Source organism: Eumetopias jubatus, unplaced genomic scaffold (genome assembly GCF_037043125.1).
Source record: "Eumetopias jubatus isolate StellerSeaLion01/CBP00866 unplaced genomic scaffold, mEumJub1_p1.0 scaffold_13, whole genome shotgun sequence".
NCBI lineage: Eukaryota > Metazoa > Chordata > Mammalia > Carnivora > Otariidae > Eumetopias > Eumetopias jubatus.
This window is the reverse complement of record NW_028274819.1, coordinates 105,512,279-105,528,202: the sequence shown is the minus strand read 5'-3', so window position 1 is coordinate 105,528,202 and position 15,924 is coordinate 105,512,279.

The following is a 15,924-nucleotide window of genomic DNA, read 5'->3' as shown; positions in this document are numbered from 1 at the left end:
CAACAGCCCTCTGAGCTAGTGAGATTGTTGGCTCCATTTTGCAGATGTGAACACTGAGACTCAGAGGGGCTGTTCTCTGCCCAGCTATCAGGCTGCAAAGCCACATTGCAGACCACTCACTGCCTGCTGCCTGTGGGTGCTCTCTTGCACTAAAGCCCATTTTCTCTTGCACTGTCCTCCTGGAGAGAGGGTACTTGACTCCAACAGATGCATAACGATTGTTAAAAAGTTATTTATTGGTGCAACCACTTTGGAGAATCATTTGTCAGTATCTACTAAAGTTTTAAATCTGCATGCTCTGGCACCCAGCAGTTCTACTTCGTCTGCTGTAGAAAAACGCTCGACAAAAGCACACAAGGAGCCATGTCCGACGACTTTGGTAAAAAATCACAATGATGGAAATTCAATAACAACTTAAACGTTCACCAACTGTGGAATGACAAGCAGACAACACAGAAACCAGACAACGAAGGTGTGTACCCATAATAGGAAATTCTAGGCAGTGGCAGACAGGAATGAATGAATCTGCTATTCTTACCTGGAAAGAGGGTCAAGGCATTGTGAAGTGAAGGAGTTTCCAAAATGATGGTTATGAGCACAATTCCATGTATTGACTAGTACTCAGCAATGCTGGTGATTTCTGTGCACATACTTACGTGAATGTGAGATAGGAAAAGCCCTGAAATTTTGTGAGCCAAACTGAGAATAATTACCACTTGAGTGGGGGAAAGTGACAAAATATAGGGGATGTCGACTGAATGGGATTCCAGCCTCATCTGAGCAGTTTTCATTTGTTCACAAGAATTATGTATTTCGTGAGCTACTTGTGTAATTATAGTAAATCGCAAATACAGTTGTTTTATTTAGTTACATTAGAGGAACAGTAGCATATGGTGTTAAAGGATGCAGTGTAGACTCAGACAAATTTTGGCCTCCATGCTGACTTGGCCACTAAATAGCCGTGTGACCTTAGATAAGTTGACTTAACCTCTCTGTGTCTCGTTAGCCTCATCTATAAAATGAAGTTCATAATAGCACTGAGCTCAGAAGATGTAGTGAGTAATTATATGAGGTAATGGAAAGAGCACTTTATGCCTAGAACATATGTGATCAATCAGTATCGGCAGCTCGTGTTGTTCCTAAAGACCTGTGAGGAATTGTGATTTATGCCACGGAGCTGGCAGAGATCTGCTGGGGAGTCGTGGATATCCCAACACAACTGCAGGATTTCTATCAGGGAGCTCTGGAGAGCTCATGCTGCAACCCCCCCAATACACACACGCACGCACGCACGCACGCACGCACCAGGAGTGAAGACACAGAAGGGCAAGTGATAGCCAACAGGGGAGTTGGATGGAGAACGGGGCTGATAGCTTTTGTCTGCTGGGATCAGAGGATGTTTTTGGAAGCAGGTCCCGGGACCCAGGACTCATCGACAGTCCCATCCCTGGCATGGCTGAGCCCCTCAGCTCTCAGGGCAGGAGGTCCCCCCAGGGAGACCCAAATCCCTAGAATAAGTCATTTGGAGATAGAAAGGAGGAGAAATGCTTCCTGTAAGGCCACTCAGTTGACCCTGCCCAGAGGCTGGCTGAGCAGGGAAGGTGGACAGAGCAGACCAGGCTAATAATGGTGGGGGCAGGGGGCGGGGGGGGAGGTCCAATTAGGAGGATGGGAGGGACCTTTCACAGAAAGGAAGGGCTAGAGCCCCAAGCTCTGTCCAGCCCAGCCCAGCACAGATACAGACCGTTAAGGATGGAGTCCTCCGGGGAAGGGCTTGCTACACAGCACAACATCTCCATCTCAATTGCAGTGACTGACTTTGGGTAAAACAACTCCGTAATCTTGCCCTTAAAGTAAGGGAGGGACTCTCCTTGGCACTTAGCCAGAGTTTACAAACACAGGTCCTTAGTGTTGCTTTACAGAGCCGAATCCTGTGTGCCCTGATTAAATATTGGTAATAGTGCTACCTGCCTTATCTTGATTCAGTGGAGACCTGGTCCCCAAGGAGCTGCGCAGGGCGGAATTTACCTCCCATGCTACACACCAAGAAGTCTTTCATGAGTCATCTCTGCAAAGAAACTGCTCTAAAATACATAAAATCCAAATGCATACTCCTTGGCAAAATCAGTTTTCTGACTGTTAAACCCTAAATAAAAGTCTCCTTCAGCTCTCTGGGTTTGAGAGGTGAATAGCAGGAATGTCATCTGCGGGACTTAATAAATCACTCATTAACTTTCTCCTGGCAGGTGACCTTGGGGGATGGGGTGTGAAGGGCCTGGCATGCAGGATCCCTGTCCCCTGTACCTGAGGCTGCTGACCATCCAGGTCCTCCCCACCCAGGGGCCAGGGGCCTGCTGGGTCTGAGGGAGTCTAAGAGCACCAGACCCAAAGGAAGGACTGGTGTGAAGTGCAGTTTTGAGGGGGCAAAGGTTGTGCCATCCAGGACCCAGGCCTCTTTGTCGTTGTCTTCCCTAGGAACATCCCAGGCCCCTGCTTAGGACCCCTGTCTCTCCCCTACCCAGCCCGCTGAAGGGGCAAGATTAGAATACAATGATTCCCCCAGGAGATGAGGAGAGGGTGATCCTATGCCCTAGGTCTCCTTGTTGACAGAAGTCATTAGGCTCTCCCTCATAAGGAGGCTTCTGATGGCAGAGCTCCCTACAGATAAGGAGGGTGGGCTCTTGTAACTCCCCCAAGCAGGGGCTCTGCTCTGCAGGGGTGAGCCAGAGGGTTCTCTCTCCCCCTCAACCACCCCACCCCCCAGCCCAGAAGTGAATCTGATCAGAAGCACAAATGACAGGACTGAGTTTTCAGTTCACTCAGCATCCTGAGAGACTCTTCCGGTAGGAGCTCTGATTCACTGCCGTCGCACACTCCATTCCACCCTCCACAGGCAGCAGATCGCCTAAGGATGGAGTTCAGAGTTCAGCGAGAGAGAGGGGACACATGTCTCTAGAACACTGAAGATGGTCTTCTGTTCAGAGGAGAATGTTTGGGCCATCCCATGGGCCACAGAAAGGGATCTCTGAGAGATCAGGTTTCCTTTCTCATTCTTCCTCAGTGCCACCGATCACTCAAGACACCAGGCCCTAGGCTAAGTGCTGTGAGTTATATTATCTCATCTAATCTTCATGGCAATCCTTTGAGAACCCATTTTATAGATGGAGAAACTAGGGCAGAGAGGCACCAAGCAACTTGCCCTTGGTCACATGGCTACTAAGTGATAGAATCAGGATTTGAAACTAGATCCGTCCGACCTCATAGCCATGCTTTCAGCCAGCCACAAACTCCAGAGCAGGACTGCGGCAGTCACTGTCGTATGAAATGAGTTAATACCCGTGAAGTACTTAGAGCAGAGCCTAGAACATAGTAAGCACTGTATGAGTGTTTATTAATGAACAACAAGCCTTGTGGGACCAGGGGAGAAGATGACCTTGAGCATCTGTGTGGCCAGGATGAAGCCCACAAATGGAGGAGTCATGGGGCTCGACCGAAGAGCCTCCCAGCTCTCTCTGCCCCAAACTCCTGACCAACCCCTAACCCCATGTGGTGAGGAGGAGGTGAGAGTCGCCACCAGCACCAATCTCACACCCGACATAGGAAGTTCCATCTGTACTTAATGTCCCCGGGGCTGGAAAGGGTGAGAGTGATCTCCTACAAGGGCTGTCAGCAATGGTCCAATCAGCCCCCTAAGCCTCGGACGTTAATACAGCTGACATCGTTTGCATTGGGATTGCAGCACACCCGCATCATCCAGGAGGTAAGTCTGCATTATGCAAATGACTTGTGCCAGGATTCTCCAGAAATGACCAAGCCACAGGGGACTTGCCTAACTGCTTAACCCTTTCCATCCAGCTCCAGGTTGAAAAGAGACACCACTCATCAATGCAGAGTTTCCCAGGACTTGACAAGCTGATAAGCAGAGGGGGAGCCACTCAAGACGGGTGTAACCGGCACACAACTCATCCAGTGGGTTTGCGGGTTTGCCCTGTTGCTGCATTGAAGCGCAAACTCTGCCTTCCCGTACCTCTTGAAGGGGAATGCTTTTCCTCCAGGGGATCCTTGGGGCTCAATGAAGGTGGGAGGATTCCTACAAGGGGCTCAGAGTCATTTACTCTGACTGACGAGGTGGTGGGGGGTTCTCAGAGAAGGGGGTTTTGGAACTGGGCATTGGAGGCGAGTTAACAGGAGAGAAAGGGCATGTCAAGGACACAGAAGCAGAAAGGTCTACAGTTTATTTTAAGAACAGCAAGTGATCAAAGTGAAGTGGACTGGGAGGCAAACAAAGGCAAAGTGCATTTTTTGTTACAGAAATCACTGTAAAGCTAGGAATATTTAATAAAATCACAAGCTTATGTTTATGAGTTATAAAATTTACCACTTGTCCCAAAAGACAAACAACAACCAAACAAACAATTATCCAAATTCCGTAGACAGATTTCCTTCGGGTAGGCATGTGGGCATTGGAGATTTCGAAGCAAAAGGTGAGGTCGGGACAAATTCAAGCTCGTAATTGGTATTTGCATAGCTGAGCTCCTGGGTCCAGCTGGAGCAGACAAGCCCCAGGAGGACCAACAGCTTGGCCACCTGTGGCTTAGACTGCCAGGTGAGAAGCAAGGAAAGGCTCCTTCAGAGAAGGTCAGTCTCCCCCATATGAGTGGCAGCTTGAGACCTCAGCTTTTCTTATGGCTTCCATAAGAAGGAGTCATGGAATCTTAGGGCAGGTGGCCGAGCAGAGAGCATCTGATCCATCCCTCTATCTCCAGGCCAAACTGTACTACATATAACAAAATGGAAACACATAGCTAATGCTCCTCAAATGCATCATGTGACAGCGATGCTCACAGCCCCACCCCCCTCTGAGGCTCAGAGATCTTAATGATGCCATTCACCCTATGGTGACAATGTCTCACAGCCTTTATAACCAAAAACTTTTTCTTTAGAGTCAACCTGGAGCCTTGGAGAGGAACTGTGAGCATCCACGTCTTTAGATGTTAGAAAATGGACAACTTTCTCCATATAGGCATCCTACATTTGCCCTCACTTATCGCTTGGCATGCCACACTGGATTCCTCCAATCCTTCTTCCACTTCATCTACGAAGACAAACATATCATAGTGGTCAAGAGCCAGGCATTGGAGCAAGACAGGAGCCAGGCTCTGTTTCTACTCACTAACCACTGTGCTCTTGGGAAAGTCACTTAATTCCCGCAGACTCACTTTCATTTCAGTAAAATGCAGATAAGAGCATCATTTTCCTGAAAGATTGCCGTGGAGGTCAAAGGAGAACGTAGAAACTGAATCCGTTCATAAATAATGCCGTATAAATATAAAATATTATAGTATTATTTCTACTTACAAAGGAACAGCAATACTGAGCAAACAGTAAGCACAAGGAGGCTGAAGTGGCTATATTAACATCAAATAAAGTAGACTTCAAAACAAACAGTATGACCAGAGACAAAGAGGGATATTTTATAATGATAAAAGAATCTATTTATAAAGAAGGCATGACAACCATAAATGTGTACGTGCCTAATAAGAGAAATTCAAAATACACAAAGCAAAAGTCAACAGGACTAAATAGAGAAATGAATAAACTCACGGTCATAGAGATTTCAACACCCCCTCTTTCAGCAACTTATAGAATAACTAGACAAAAATAGCCAGTAAATACATAGAAGACCTAAACAATACTATCAGCCACCTTGACTGAATTAACATGTATTGAATACTACATCCAACAATTACAGAATTTGATTTTTTTCCCAAGAGGACATGGTATGTTCACCAAGAAAGACCAAATGATGGTCCATAAAACAAGTCTTAATACATTTGAAAAGATTGCAATCTTACAGAATATATTCTCTCACAATAGGATTAAATTGCAAACCAGTAATATTATGATATCTGGAAAATGCCAAAATACATGGAAAGCAAACAAAACATATCCACATACCGATGGGTCAAAGAAGAAATCATAAGGAGAATTAGAAAATATCCCTAATTTAATTGTATGAAAATGCAATATATAAAAATTTGCAAAACACAGCTAAGTAGTGTTAAAGGGAAATTTATAGATTTAAATACATATATTTAAAAAGGATTAAAAGAAAACTCAATGACCTTAGGATATATCTTTAAAATATAGATCAAATATAATTCTCAACCAAGGAGTGATTTTATTCCCTAGGGGATATTTGGCAATATCTAGAGACATTTTTGGTGTCACAACTAGGTGAGGGAGAGCTATTAGCATCTAATGGATAGATGGCAGGTTTGGCCCTAATCATCCTGTAAAGCATCAAACAGCCTCCCACAACGAAGAATTATCTAGTCAAGAATGTCAATAGTGCCAGGGTTGAGAAACCATAATTAAATATGGCATAAAAAACATTCCCACAAAGAAAGCTATAGGCCCAGGTAATTTCACTGGTAAGTTGTATCAAACATTTCAGGAAACAATGAACAACAATCTTACACAAACTATAATAGATTATGGCAAGAAAACACTTCCCAATTCATGTGAGGTTAGCATAACTTGATATCAAAACCTGATAAATACAGTGCATGAAAATAACAGACCAATAGCCCTCACAAACATAAACGAAAACTTGGGGCGCCTGGGTGGCTCAGTCGTTGGGCATCTGCCTTCTGCTTAGGTCATGATCCCAGGGTCCTGGGATCGAGCCCCGCATCGGACTCCCTACTCGGCGGGGAGTCTGCTTCTCCCTCTCCCACTCCCCCTGCTTGTGTTCCTGCTCTCACTATCTCTCTCTCTGTCAAATGAATAAATAAAATCTTTAAAAATATATATAAAGATGAAAACTTTTACTAAAAAATGTTACATTGTGGTCTAGTGAGATTTATTCCAAGGATACAAGGTTAATTTAAATTTCAAAGAAACCTATCCATGTAATTCACCATATTGACAGAAGGATCAAAAAAAGTCATATGACAAATTCAGCACTGCTGTGATTTTTTTTAAACTCAGAAAACTAGAAATGAAAAGGTATTTCTTCAATCTTTCCTCAATCTTTCCTCAGTCAAAGGGCATCCATTAAAAACCTACAACTAATATCATACATAATAGTAAATACTGAATGGTTTCTAAGATTGGGAATAAGGTCTGACAGAGAGAGACACAGCGAGAGAAGGAACACAAGCAGGGGGAGTGGGAGAGGGAGAAGCAGGCTTCCTGCCGAGCAGGGAGCCCGATGCTGCAGGGCTCGATCCCAGGACCCTGGGATCATGACCTGAGCCAAAGGCAGACGCTTAATGACTGAGCCACCCAGGCGCCCCTAAGATTGGGAATAAGGTAAGTGTGTTGCCTCTCACCACTTCTATTCAACATTTACTGAGGTCCTAACCAATGCAAAATAAAGAAATAATCCAAACACACTGGAGAGAAAGAAGTAAAAACTCTGTTCAGACATGAATATCTATGTAGAAGCTCCTAAGAAACCTATAAGAAAAAAATAGCTACTATAACCAATAAATTAGTTTAGCAAAGCTGTAGGATATAAGGTCGATCCGCAAATATTAATTGTATTTGTATATACTAGTAATTAGAGAATGAAATTTTAAAATATAATTTATTTTATGATAACATAAAAAACATGAAATACTTAAGAATAAATTTTAAAAACATATATAGGACTTGCACCCTGAAAACTACAGAACCTTACTTAGAAAAATTTTAAGAGATTTAAATATATGGAGAGATATACCATGTGCATGGATTGGAATATGCAATGTTTTAAGATGCCAATTATCTGCAAATTGATCTACAAATTTAGGCAATCCCAATCACAATCTCACCAGTCTTTCTTTCTTTCTTTCTTTCTTTCTTTCTTTCTTTCTTTCTTTCTTTCTTTCTTTCTTTCTTTCTTTCTTTTTTGTAGGAATTGACAAACGGATTCTAAAATGTACATGGAAATGTAAAGGACCTAAAAATATTCAAAGCAATCTTGAAAAAAGCAGATCAAAGTTGGAGGACTTACATATTTGATTTCAAGTTTCACTACAAAGCTACATGAATTAAGAATAGATGAATGTATCAATAGATCAGAAAAGAAAGTCCAGAAAGAGAATCATACTTATGTATTCATTTAATTTCAACAAAAACGTCAGATAAATCCAATAGAGAAAAGAAAGGCTTTTCAACAAATGGTATTAGAGGGGAGCCTGGGTGGCTTAGTCATTAAGCGTCTGCCTTCAGCTCAGGTCATGATCCCAGGGTCCTGGGTTCGAGCCCCATATCAGGCTCCCTGCTCAGCAGGAAGCCTGCTTCTCCCTCTCTCACTCTCCGAGCTTGTGTTCTCTCTCTTGCTGTGTCTCTCTCTGTCAAATAAATAAAAAATCTTTAAAAAACAAACAAACAAACAAATGGTATTAGAAGTGGAATGTACATGGGGGGGACCCTTGACTCCTATCTCATACCCCACCAAAAAAATGGATCTTAGATTTCAATATAAAACATAAAACTACGAAGCTTCTAGAAGAAAGTAGGATATCTTCACAACTTGGGTGGGGGAGGCAAAGATTTCTTAGGTAAGACACAAAAATAAATACCCATAAAAGAAAATACTGCATCAAATTTAAGAGCTTATTCTCATCAAAAGAGAGGATTAGAAAAATGAATACAGAAGCTGCAGCCTGGAGAAAATATTCACAAAACATATATTGAGCAAAGGAATTGTATTCAGAATACATAAAGATCCTATAACTCAATAAGAAGACAAATTACCTTTTTAAAACTGGGCAAAAGATTTGAACAGACATTTCACGAAGGAAGATAAATGAACAATAAACATGTGTCGGACAGTGTCCAATAGCATTAAGCATTAAAGAAATGCAAATTAAGGCCAAAGTGAAATAAACCAAATATTAGCAAGGATGTGGAATAAAATGGCACAACCACTTTGGAAAAAGATCTGGCAGCTTTCTTATGAAACTAAACATACATATACTGTATGAAACAGTAATTTCATTCTAAGTACTTACCCAAAATCAATAAAAGCATATGTGTACACACAGACATACACAAAGTAAACCAGCTTGTACAAGAATGTTTTTAGCAACTGTATCCATAATAACCAGAAACTGGAAACAGCCCAGGTGTCGATCAATAGGAAAATGGATAAACAAATTGTGGTATGTTCTTGCAATGGAATACTACTCAGCAATTCAAAGAAACAAACTATCTATATGTGCAACAATGTGGATGAATATAAAAGCATCTTGCTGAGTGACAGGAGAGTTACACAAGGGAGTGTATACTGCATGATCCCATTCATGTTAATTCTACAACAGGCAACACTAATCTATGCTGAAAAATAATTGGTGGTTGCCTCCCCCGAGGTGGCAGCAGAGACGGAGTAGGGGCATGAGGGAATCTGGGAGCTATAGTAACGTTTTGTATCTTGATAAAGATTCAAGTTATACAGGGGCACTCATTGAATTTATGTTTCATTGTATGTAAATTTGACCTCACGATAAAAAACAAGAACCCTAATCTAGTATCAGTTTAATGCATGCATCCTAAAGTACTTAGAAATGAGTGTACTGATATCCACAACTCACTTTGAAATGCATCTAAATACAAAATAGATTAATGGAGAAATAGATGGATTAGATCCATTTAAGATAAACTAGAGAGAGATGTTCATGGTAGCTCTAGGTGGTGAGTATACGGGTGTTCGCTGTATAGTTTTTGGAATTTTTGTGCATGCTTGAAAATATTCATGATAAAATGATGTGTAGGGGGAGAAAAAGTAACAGTGATGTGAAATATCAGAAGTCTCCCTGATAACCTCAGGGCAAACCCTGAGGAATTCAGGGATAGGCGTGCCTGTCCCTGCTGTTTTCCATTCCAGCCGTTTGTGGGTTATTCGCCCCACAGGCTTCTGATGAATCTGCGTCATGGCATTGAACTTTCCCAGAATATACTGCGTTTTTGGTAAGTCTGTGCGTACATTCTAATTTTAATAACTGGGGTCGCCAAGATGATAAGGGTTATGACAACTACATTATTCAAGTATATGAAAGATACTCTTATGTCAGACCTAAAACTGGTGACAAGCGACTGCTGTAAACAGCAAGGTAAATTATTTTGCAGCCAGGAAATTCTGTTTTAGTATCAGCTACAAGAAAGCTAATTTGCCTTTAAATTTTGTTTATGAAGTGTTCCTAGCATACCTGTGAGCTGTTTTTAAATGCTAAGTGTAAGATGCAAGATCTTCTCACCTTCTACTTAGGAGGAGCTAATGTTTATGGAAGGCTTATGATAGAAATGTCAGACGTTACAATGGGCACTTTAATTATATTATTATATATATTATACCCATTGAAACCTAGTTTTGTCTGCTCTAAACTGTTCTTCTTTTCACTAGGTACCACTACCTCAAATGAGGTAACAATGGCTTTTGATGTGTGGAAGAGCCTGTTTGTTAATTCCGTTTCAAAAGTGCGTCTAATCAGAACTTGCCGGTGGAACACAGGCGCGAATTGAAACTCGTCCTTGTGAGTTGTTGCTGAGTCACTACGGTGAGCTGGCAGGCAAGCTCAAAAGCCCCTTGTCTTCAAGTTCATAGACCAGCGTCAGTGTTCCCGGGACCAAGAGGGCCAAATGCTGCAACTCCAAAAAATCTTTATCCTGACTTGCTTCCCTAGGCAGAAAGACAGAAATACAGGTCTACAATGGCAGTTGGGCATCGTTAATGGGTCTTTACCACAAAGCCCTTGGACTCTTTATCCGCTTGTGCAGAAAGGATTATGCTTTTCCGTTTAGTAGGATGGCATGTAGATTTCTGTTTAAAAAGGGGAAACGTGGATATGTAAGTCCAAGATATTTGGAAAAACAAAAGAGAATTCCCTTCAGAATAAAGAGAAATATCTACGTCAAATTATTTCATAAAAACTTCATACTTCATACCACATCTTTCCTTCCTCTGAAAGGCAGTTTTAAATCAAATCTACAGGATAGAGTACTCTGATGAATAATTTGCAAAAACTGAATTCTATGTTGAAATTGCCCAAGGTGTTTAATACATTTAATTTGAGCCCCTTAGATATTCTGATTTATGTTAACTATGTCAGGAAACAAAAAAGAAAGGCAAGGAATTCTTGATTTATAAAGGGTCCCAGTACCATGGCTGGACATAGCAGTTACTCACTGCGATACGATACTGTGATTTTAAGAAATAGAAATTTAGTCTTCATTCCGTTCCCAGCACAGACCCTTGGAATTTCCTAAGTGACAGAGGGATAAAGGTGTTTTTTGTTTTGTTAATGAAGTGATTTAGGAAAGCCCCTAGGTAACCTGAGGAGGGCCTTGTTGCCAGAGGAACCAACCTGTGATTGGCGCCTGGAACCTCCTGAGAGGGCAGAGAGGCTGGAAGTTGAATTGATCGCCAGGACCAATGATTTAGTCAATCAGTGATTATGTAAGGAGCCTCCATAAAAAGCCAAAAGGGTGGGGGGTGTCTGGGTGACTCAGCTGGGTAAGCGCCTTCGTTTGGCTCAGGTTATGATCTCGGGGTCCGGGGATCAAGCCCCACATCAGTCTCCCTGCTCAGCGGGAGACTGCTTCTCCCTCCCCTCCATAAATAATTTTTTTTTAAAAAAAGGGTGGGGTTCAGAGAGCTTCTGGATTGGTGAATGTTTGCAGGTTTGGGAAGAGGGGTGCACCACTCCCTTTGCCTTTTGCACCTCTTCCAACTGGCTGTTAAGTAAAATACTCAGTTCCAATCTAGAGCCCGTGGGTCAGAACTTTCTATTGGCATCTGAAGTGGTGGGGGGCAGTCTTGTGGGAGTGCGCCCTTAACCTGTGGGATCGAAGCTATCTCCAGGCAGATTGTGTCAGACTTGAGTAAAGGGGGGAAATCGGAGGGGGAGACCAACCATGGGAGACGATGGACTCTGAAAAACAAACTGAGGGTTCTAGAGGGGAGGGGGGTCGGGGGATGGGTTAGCCCGGTGATGGGTATTAAAGAGGGCACGTTCTGCATGGAGCACTGGGTGTTATGCACAAACAATGAATCATGGAACACTACATCCAAAACTAATGATGTAATGTATGGTGATTAACATAACAAAAAAAAGAATTGAACTCACTAAAGCACTTGTTGAAATGGGTGAATACTATATCAAAAGGAATGCCAAAAAAAAAAAGCATAATGAACATAAAGCAACCATCATCGCATCCTTCAATTTTGGAAAGCATAAGCATAAGCTTGGTAGAGTGCTTTGCAGCCACAACCTACCAATGCTCAGAATTCCTCACCCTAAGAAATGGGCAAATGATACTCCCCTTGACTGACAGAGAAAACAAAATCCGGGCCCACAGGTGGCATGGAAGGCTCAGAATCTTAACGGCAACTTTGAAAATCAAGACACCTGAGAAACAGCCTCTGCACGTGCCATGTTGCTGCCTCTGTGGACACCCATTGGATATAGGTCAGTTGAAGGACAAAGCTTCATAGAGACCACGGAAGTACAAACAGGTAAGAATTCTGGCTACAATCTGTGTAATCCATGAAATATATTTAGTTATGTAAATCTACATCCATTCATTTATCTATTTATATTGTGTATATACCATATGTCCAAAATGCTATTACCTCATTTAGTAGCAAAAGCCACAGAGTTTGGATATTAGTACATAGATAATTAGCACCGTGAAGCTACTAGAGAGCATAGATGACTTTGAGGGGGAATACCACTAACCGTGGAGATTCTAGATCTCAAGGCAACCAGCAGGCTGGCCTAAAATGCCAGCCACCTCTCTGCACATCCATTCTGGATTCAGTGTTGACTGAAACTTTTGTGTCCACCCCTCCCTGCCTGCTCCCTTTGGAATGGATTCTCCCTATACAGAGACCCCTGGGTTACTGTAATCTGAGGCACTCCAGGTGGGGACATTCCAACCCTCCAGTTATCTTCATCCGTATCTTCATCTGCATCCCCCTTTATGCACAGGGGAAACAGTAACTACTTGCTTGATGAATTGAGGTCACCATGTGAACTTGGACCAGTTACTTAACCTCTTTAAGGGTTTCTCCCCACTGTAAACAGGAATTAGAATGGTACATTCCCTATTTGCTTTTTGTGAGGATTAAATGAGATAGTAGTAACAGCTTTATTAGTAAATGTGAGGTACAGAACACACCTCGGTTTATATTTACCGCTCTACTCATTTCCTATATTAGAACCTTCCATTTGCTCCATAACCCTGAGTTTCTTGTAATAAGGGCTATGCCCTGACTTTTTGAATTCCCCGACAAGTAGCACAGTACCCAGCACATAAGTTATTTATTGCACGTGGCAAATGAAGCAAGGGTCTCCAGTCCCATTTATCAGAAGTTAGGGACAACCTCTCTGGAGCCCTCCTGAGTCACTGCAGATGCCAACATCTTCACTGAAGTAGGGAGCATTCTAAGACAGCAAATAAGGACATTGGTCATGGCTGAATTATACCGTCATTGAGATAAGCAGATTTTTCAGTCCTGCATGGTTCATTCCTTACAGCTTGGTTTGGCTTGAAGTTCGTCATTGCACACTGCCCAGGGAGGGCCCTGTGAGGTGGCTTACCTGTGGGATGCTACCATAGCTCCTGTCTCCAGTGTCCCTGCTCCATATTTGAATACATCAATCCATGACTGAGGTTTAAAAGTACATGGGTGAGCCAGAGGGAGAAGGCTCCAAACATCCTGCTCTTTCCTTTATGTTTCATTCTTACATTTGCTTAGGGGTCTACACATAGTCAAAGAAAGTCTCAGGCTGTCAGATAATTGACATTTAAAATGGCTCTAGCTGCTCTCTCTCAACTGAGTCTATCCACTCGAGAGGCCTGCTGTAGTGATTGCTAAGACCTCTGGGCTTTCCCTCTCTAATGAAGAACTTCTGCAGTACAACCCATAACACTGCCTGGTTCGGTAGGAACCCGACTCCGATTAAATGGAACATCATTGATTCTATGTGTCACACACACGTTGCATCATCTGAGATCTGTTTTTAGCATTCAGACACGAGAGTAATCCCAAAACCACTGGAGGCGGAAAGGTAGATGAGCAGTGTTTCTCAGCTTTGGCTGCATGTTGGAATCACCTGGGGAGCTTTAAAAACTCCTGATGTCTGGTTCCCACTTCGAGCAATTCTGTCTCAGTTGGTCGAAGTCAGTTAAGCATCTGCCTTCGGCTCAGATCATGATCCCAGGGTTCTGGGATCGAGACCCGCATCAGGGTCCTCACTCAGAGGGAGTCTGCTTCTCCCTCTGCCCCTACCCACCGCCCCCAGCTTGTACGTGCGCTCTCTCTCTCAAATAAATAAAATCTTTTTTATTTTAAAAAGTAAACTATTAAAAAAAAAAATTACCCCAGTAGAGATGAACAGTGAAGGGCAGTGAACTCAGAAGTTGTTAGTAACTCAGAAAATCACAGGAAAAGGAGATCTTTCCAAACTGTTACTCACTCCAAGGACTCACGTCGGAGGGGACTGGAGGGCTTCTTGAATTTCCATTTCATTGTGATGACTGGCCCTGAGAAACAGCTTCCTTTGGGCATAGCACTCTGCACCGTGTCCCAGGCCCATAGGTTCTGACAGATGGAAACACCAGTGGTTGAATTTACCTCTGGACACCGAGCATCATGAGACTTTACCCATGTAACATGAATAACACCAAGGGCAATAGGGTTAAAAGTCTGCCTTCATTGACTCAGATCCCTGCTCTCCTGGAGACCCAGCCTCCTGGCCTCCTGTGTTCTGCCCCAGGAACTGGACAGCCGGCTCGAGGGGCCCGTTCCATCTTCCCTTGAAGTAGATCAAGTTGCAAAGTCAACAAGACTCGTGTAAGCTCCTGCCTGCACTCACCCTGCCTGACGTGGGACTGCAAGCTAAGAGGGATTAATTTGATAAGAAATAAAACACTCTGGCAAAGAAAAGTCTGAGTAAATCTTTATTAAAATGTTTCCATCTTAGCAGGAAAACCCAGGAAGAAATCTAGAGAGACTATTACAACCAAGACCTTTTACCTCAAGATAAGGAGAAATAAAAGACTGTATAAATCTTAGCAAATACTTAAAGTACTTTATTTCTATGCTAGTTTTTGCCAATTTAAACCCCCTTATGGAGATTGCTTCTGCATAGTCTCAAACCCTCAAATAATAAGCTGAAAAATCTTGCATAGTGTTTTCTCTAGGAAACCAAACAGGCCTGAGACTTCCGCTCCTTTGTCTACTCACCGCCATGACCAACAAAGATGTAAATTTGGTATCGAAAATTTTAACCTTTAAAATCTAAATATTAAGTCTGAATAAAAACAATTCAAGGTATTCGTATTGGAATTTTAGGCAGATGCTAAGAAATGTGGGTCAAAATAATCCCACAGCAGAAAAAAAATCCAATAAAAGGCAACTTTCTAGAGTTTTTACTTAAGATGGGAAAGAAAATGTGTCCACGAAGCTGTCATTTCTGAGAAAAGTTTATTCCTTGGCCATGGATTCTGCCAACTAATGTGTCTGCCTGACGCTGACAGTGGTATCAGCGGACAGACGTGCCAGTTCTGAAAGCACACAGCCGCGACAGCGGCTCTGCATCCCCAGCAACAAGTGTGCCCAAGCACCTGCAAATCTGAAGTTTCCCCAGCAAAACAATAAAAATCGAAATGAAACCTAGTGGTTCTTCCAGCTGAGGCTCTAGAAGCCCCCAGGAAGGACAGTGTTTAGGAAGGAGGCCTTGGCTCTACATTAACAGTGGCTTACGGAGGTTTTTAAGACACGCAAGAAGCACGTGAGGCAGCACTCAGCGAGGACACCATCACCCCTGGGCTTCGGTGGGTCTTGGTCCCTTACCCAGCAAGCACCCCCGAGGGTCTGCCCACGGGAGGAGGCAGTCAGGCATATTAATCCTCCCGATTACAAGAGCC